General features: G+C 37.0%; 1 long non-coding RNA gene across 1 annotated transcript in view; it reads left to right on the plus strand.

The window, feature by feature from the left end:
• The window catches only part of LOC106529855 (uncharacterized), a 24,247-nt gene extending 17,992 nt beyond the window's left edge, over nt 1-6,255 (plus strand). The window contains exon 3 of the long non-coding RNA XR_001311689.1: nt 6,197-6,255. This is a non-coding gene — a long non-coding RNA (uncharacterized LOC106529855). The remainder of the gene's footprint in view (nt 1-6,196) is intronic.
• Nucleotides 6,256-7,307: the final 1,052 nt, after the last annotated feature.

Below are 7,307 nucleotides of genomic sequence, written 5' to 3' on the forward strand. Positions count from 1 at the left end.
CCCCCCCCCCACACACACACAATTTTTTTTACTCGTTTGCTTCTCATTTTTAATTTTTTTTTATGAACAGGGATCACACAAGAGCTTGTTGTTTTAGTAAATCAAATGCAACATTACAGCTTTCAGCACCTCCAGCAAACATCCCAACAAAAAGTCTGTAGCTTAGAAAACTGGTCATTTGTGATGGAATATTAATACAATGATTATCTTTGTTTATTTACAGTTGTATTCGGAACAAAAAATAAATTAAAAAACGACTTAAACATTATTTTATGAACCATTTTTCCCTTTGAAAGAACACGCTCAATAACCTGTAATATTAGTTTTACAATCAGGATTGACTAAGTTAACATCTCCAAGACTTTTTCAACATCAAAACCAGTTCAAGATGGTATTAATCCCTTCTAATGTTGAACCTGGAAACTATGGGGATTTCCAAAACTATTATGAAATCAAATCAAACCTAATCATCTGTTTTTGTATAGGATTTAAAAAAAAACTTTTCTTTTTCTATAGTAATGTAATGTAATAGTTCCATTGGGGTTTTATAACTATCATTGAAGCACAAATACATCAGAAACTTTGTTTGATATGGAAACGATTACAAGTTTGACAATGGTACCATGGTCTGCTGACCTGTATGGTCTAGGATTTTGAAGGTGACTCTATCTTAGCACAAGCGTGATTCATTCAAATTTAGAGAACGCAAGCCATTTTGAATCAGCTGTATTCTTTATACAGCACATTTTAGGAAGTCTGTTCAAAGGCCGTTACAGTAACACAACTTATTATAAATGCACAAAATAATTTTTAAAAGTTGAATTTTGGTACAAACATTTTACCATTTGAAATGTTTCTCAAATGGTAAAAAGACGGTTTAGTAACATGACTGATGTGACTCCAGATTTTGGACTCCAGAGACAAAGAACTGAGATAAGTTGTGACTTAAGTGTTTCTGTTTTATCTTTGTTTAGCTCTAAGCATTTGTGTAATATTAATATTATTTAGAAATTGTGGAATGAAGTTCAGAGGTTCTGATTCATTACTTTTTTTATTTTTATTTTATCAAGCAAATCCCATTGAGATCACAGATTTCTTTTGCAAGGGAGGCCTGGGCCTAAAAGCAACCTGATGTGCATGTTTTTTGTTTGTTTTTTGCTTTGTGATAGGAAACTAAAGCACCTACACAGAAAAACCCCATGCTAGGGTAAATCATCAAAATATGAAGTGCAGTTAACCTGCTTATCAATGCAAGAAAAAACACATTCACATAAAAACTGAAGCATCTCTACTCAAACCTTCATTGTCCTGTACAGTTCAGAGCACATTTGAATGTATTAATATTAGGGCTGTAAATTGGCAAGAATTTGGTGATACAATACAAATCATGACACAGGTGTCTCGATATAATTTATTGCGATATATTGCAACATATTGCGATCCCGTAAGCAAGGCAGTATATTGCCATTTTTATCCAAAATTTCTAATAACGAAAAATAAAAACTCTATATGTTTTACATGTATTCAATGTGTTCCATATTTCTGATTTTATCCATGTTTTCAATGGTTAGCTTAAATGTGCCATTAAATAGTTTGATATTACCGTATTTATTCAAGTATACGTAAAATTTAATCCATAAAATCATCCATAAAGTTGAGGGGGGAAGTATTATACTCGGATAAATATTTTTACTTATGTATTTTAACTGAATCAGCTTCATTCACAAAATGCCTGAGTCCGGAAATGAGACCACGTAGTGAAAAGCAGTTGAAACGAGCTTACCTCTGACACTCCTCCATGCTTCAGAGCGTGATAGTAACAGATCCAAGCAGGCGACATGATGTGAAAAAAAGGGGGGGCAGTCCTGCACCTTCGTAATGATAATGAACTAATGACATTAGCGTGTGACTGGGCCGCTCCTCGAACAACAACAAGCACATTCGTCTATAATGGCTGCCATCTACCGGTGTTCTGAAAAAGTTTGTATCCCTGAAAAACGTTTCCCCACCAGAGGGGGCGCTCGCGAGTAGGAAGTAATCTGCTTGTATCTGCTTGTAGATGGTCCAAATCTCATGTGAAGTCTATGACTTTTGTGTTGGCGCATCCTGGTGGACTATGTGTAAAATGTTGTTAAAATAAAATGAACAGTCCAATGATCATTTCACTGATATGTATAAAGACTGCAAAGACTGAAAAATCTTGAAGTCTGAATGAAATTGGAGGTACTTTGAGGATAAAATTTTTGATGCTTTTTAGCGAAAAAAGTGGGGGTAGTATTATACATGAGATCGTATTATACACGAATAAGTAAGGTAAATATGTTTTAGATTTATATTATTAATTTATATAAAAAGTACAGCCACCCGTAAGAATGCCAGTCATTTCAATGTCATCGGCATTTTACATGGTTGTTGCATTTGGCCGATTCAGTACCATCCCTTAGGGACACACATCCACTTGGGGCACTAATCAAATGCCTGCCGTGCCTGCTGTAATGTGACGGCTCTGAAAGCAGGCTGCAATCTGGAGAAAGAGCATCCCATAAAGGAAGGACACTTCAGTTTGGCTTAAAATATGGAACATCACGGCTATTCGAGACAGCTTGCAACTCTACTTCAGCTTTGAAGGCAGCGGGTGTCAGTCTAATCCACTCAGATTCTAACCATCTGTACTTTGTGCTAATGTTTAATCACAATACTAACATACGAGCTAGCATAATACTCTGGCTCTTTAGGAGTGGAGGAGCCAAATGGCTGTCTGCTGCCAACTAGTGGTTGGAGGCTAAGTTACAATATAAAAATGAACAGGCATGAAAATGTACATGTTAAATCTTAATTAAAAATTGATACAGTGAGAACTGATACAGAATCAAGAAATGAAATATTGTGATATTTCACTGTATCAATATTTTCTTACACCCTTAATTAATGCATCATGAGAAAAGATGTCTAGAAAATACAAGATGTTGTAGAGGTGAATTTGAACACAAAACCCAACAGCAATGCTCCCTGATAACAAACCTGCTCTCCACAGCCTACAACACCTGTCACATTTAATTTGGCTCACAATAAGTTTGGAAAACCTCCTTCAGTGTGAAGACAATCATTATGCTACTACACTCCTAGTACAGTCAAATTTTTTTCCTACTATTTTCTGCTTACCTGCACCCTCACATGCTATGTAGGCCTGCTCTGCTGTGACTCTCTTGGACAGCTAGAGCGGAGGTGGGCAATCCTGGCCCTGCATGTTTTACTTGTTTCTCTGCTCCAACACATCTGATTTGAACAAATGGGTGATTACCAAATTTATGCAGAACCTGAAGAGGTAATTAAATCACTGAATAAATTAAGTCGGAGCAGGGAAAGTTGTAAAACATGCAGGATAGTGGCCCATGAGGACCAGGGTTGCCCACCCCTGAACTCAAAGTAGTAGATCTCATTGAGATTTGCCTGGTGAAACAACAGTTAAATAAATAAATAAATAAATAAATAAATAAATAAATAAATAAATAAATAAATAAATAGCCTCTGCTTTAAGTCTTTTCTTTGACTTGTTCCATCATGGTTCTAGTCTCGTCTGGTTTCACAAAATACTTCAACCCTGGATTTAAACCTCTTTTGGCTGAATATGTGATTTCACCATGGGCTGAGGTGGCACGAGGGGTCAAAGTCGACCCACCGCTGATGCTCCTTTGTGTCACTAAATCCTCTTTCACAAGACAGTTTTCCGAAATCGCCGCACAGACCGGTTCGGTTTGGCTTTAAGCTCCCTTAGTTTGTTCATAAATCACAGGAGAAGCCAGCCAGGTCCTGCTCACATGCACCTGAGCAGCGTGGAACCAAAAGAGGCGTGGAGGACTGCAACATACAGTATTTATTGTGTGACGGACGTATGCCTCGTCTCAAACAAAACAAACTGAATTAACTCATTGTAGTGATCCTGTCGTTTCATATTTTTTAAACTAACTACAAAGTTGCTCTTCTGTGTCATCTTTATTTATTTATTTATTGTTATTCCTGCATTCAGCTCATTATCATTTTCTGAGCTACAGAACCGCGAGTTGCTTTTTCACGAGTTGGTCTGTCCGGGTCAGATTCTACCTCACTTGGGGGCTCAGAGGGTCATCAGAGGCGGGCTCACTTTACTCCACTTTCCGCCTTCATGTCTTTCCTGAATGATCCGAAGAGGACAGAACACGTGTCAGTCCCAGACTGAGCCGTCTTATGAACGAGGCTTATTAAAGGTAGCAACAGAGCTGTAACAGTCCACATGTGGAAAGTAAACTTGCTTTGGATAATATGTTGTTATTCCACACAATCAATGAGATCAATTAATGTAATAGATAGATAAAGATAAAATAGAATTTTATTTGGATTTAAAAGCTGGAACAAATTCATAAAAAGAGGGGTGATGATGAAACCCAGTAATTTAGCATTTAGCTAAAAAGATTAACCACAAAGAGATTCACTACACTTAGTTTATTTGTCATGATTTGAAAATTAGACCTTTGTCACATATTACCTGTGTAGTGCTTCACTCCTCTTTTGTGTCAGGATTTCTGTTTTTTATTTTATTTTTCCTTTTCCTTCTAACTGCTTCCTGTTCAGGATGAGTGTAAGAGGACGGCTCCTCCTCTGGGAGGGTCTTAAATTCCTGACAGCACCTGACACAGATGCTGCTAGTGACTGCTGATGAAGCCAGATGGTATATAATAAAAAATACAATTATTTTACTCAGGTTGACATGCAGGAGTGTGGCATAAAAGCAATTTTAACCATGGCTTAAAACAAGGCAAAGGGTTAAGAAAATATAGGCTATAGTTAAAATACAGGCAACATTTAAAAACCTCACTGACTCTGTCGCTCAGGACTGAACAAAAAGCTCCAAAGGAAATGAAATCTTGTGGCAAAGCTGAACATTTTTCTACTTAATTCATTGACCCGAGGCACTGATGGACAACATTGTTAGAGTCGACTTAGTGGCTGTTTGTTCTTCTCAGAAAAGTGCACAGATCTAGTTGGGCTTGCTGTTCTAATAGTTGCTTTGTCTGCTTCAAACTATTGCCCTGTTTGGGTGCTAGTGGATGGGATGAGGGGGCTCAGTCTAGTGTTTTTATATAGACCTGGTGGGTAAATTTTAGATTAGAATCATCCAGAGTGTATAACTAACTATGTGCACTCAAAGACCAGCCAGATTTAGATCACAGCTATAACCAGTGACAAACCTCAGCTTGAGTTTGGATACCAAACAAACAATGTGAGCTTTAAATGACAGCTTTGTTTTCCTCCTGGAGTTAAAACTGATGGGATGTTCCCTGTACGCTGTCTTTTATTAGAAAACACTATGAGCTTGTATTTAGCTTCAGCACATATTCAACAAAGGATCGTTAACCATCACGCAGTTCTGAGAAAATTTGATGTGCTCCCCGAGGGGGAAAATGATAAAACTTGTGTGTAAGAATACTCTGTGTGCTCCTCAGACCTCCTTGTGAAAGATCCTTTGGTGATCGTCTCCATTTCTCCTAAAGCCAAGCAAGGAGAAGTCAGCTGATCTGAACGTTCACCTGGCCTATCCGCTCGTCTTTCTCAACAGTTTACTGGCGACTTTAGGACCACTGAGCCCTTCTCCATTCCCTTCAGCCTATGCTGTTTGAAAAACCTAACGCAAATATGACATTTTGGTTTCACAAAGCTTGCTTAGATTTTGAAAGTGTGTATGAAATATTCATAAACAGACGTTTATCTCTCAGCTTTTATCTGCATTTCACAACAAACTATTTCCAAACATCCACACAAATAATTTACTTCACTTGAAGAAATTATGCTTACATCACCTTCCTGTCTGTGAAGACGCTGCTTCTGATGATAGTTATAGTAACTATTTTATCATCACGTTAGGGACATGTACACTGGAAGTCAAAACTGTCCTAATTTTAACATTGGGTTGCATTTACAAATGTATAAATCAGCGAAAAACAACCAAAAAGTATATAGAATTAATGTAAATAAATCTTATTAAAGTTCTTACTGACTGAAAACGAGACAATCAGTCAGGATTTTATCAGTCTTCATGTCATCAACATGATGAGCTGCAAAGATCCAGTTACATTCACCCAGTCTGTTCTGTGCTCGTGATTCTGATTCACATCAGGGATTATTCCAATCATTAACACTCAGATATGCTTTTCTTTAACAGAATGTAAAAAAAAACCATCAGTGATTGGATCAGGAAACCGTTTGACATTCATGACTCGCTCCTACCTCTCACCCTGCAAATCCCAGAGAGGAATTCATCTCAGAGTCTTGCTTCCTGCTGCTAAGCTCTCCACGTCTGATTTTTTTCCCCCTCTGCCAGCTTCGATCTGCAGTCATTCTACACTGCTGTTTGTCAGAGGGAATAATGTTTAGTGTTGTCGACCTATGGTTTGATGGTTTAATACGTTGTGGTTATCACATGGATGGAATCAGAATCAGAATCTTTATTGTCATTCACACACAACATCAAGACGCAGTGCAGAACGAAATTATTTATTTAGAATTAATTATGGTCTCCAACTGAAAGGTGAAATGTGAGCTTTAGCCTGCGAATGTGTGTTGTTTCTGTGATTAAAGTATCTCATGATGGATTTTATTAAAACTCAAAAATATACAAATGTACATCTTAACCAAATAACTTTTGGTATTGAGCTTGCCCAACAACTAGTTAACCCTATCAAACACAAAAATGTCTATAACTCAGTTAATTTGGCCGACACTGAGTTAAAATTTGATGTGATAGTAGCTCAGACTGATCCTGATGATGATGATAATAATTTTATTGATGATAATAATTTATTTCAGACAAAAATTTCACCGACAAGTGCCAAAAAATGAAATAAAACCCCATACCTTACTATGATGTACATAATCAGTTACATGGAAACACACCACTCACTCAGTGATTATGTGTCTGAAAAGGAGTATGATGAAGTATGACTTATACAAACATACCCCTTTTCCATTTCTAATTCATCGTATTGTCTTCCAATTTCCGGTCTCCTTCCTGACAGAAAAACGAAATAATAATAACTATAATAATATTTCCTAAACCAGATGAAAATAATACTTACACACTTATTAAACATACTCATCTATCTGCACATATATGTAATACACAGCAATTTACACACCTATATATGGTTACACACACATTCACAAGCCTGCAACCAATTGTTGAGATCATCCACAAGGCTGTATTTCCCAGCCAGGTTCATCCCCTTTGTTCATCTTTATACTTTTGAATAATAACCATTTTGAGTTCTTTCTTA

This window comes from Austrofundulus limnaeus, unplaced genomic scaffold (genome assembly GCF_001266775.1).
Source record: "Austrofundulus limnaeus strain Quisiro unplaced genomic scaffold, Austrofundulus_limnaeus-1.0 Scaffold471, whole genome shotgun sequence".
Classification (NCBI taxonomy): Eukaryota; Metazoa; Chordata; class Actinopteri; order Cyprinodontiformes; family Rivulidae; genus Austrofundulus; species Austrofundulus limnaeus.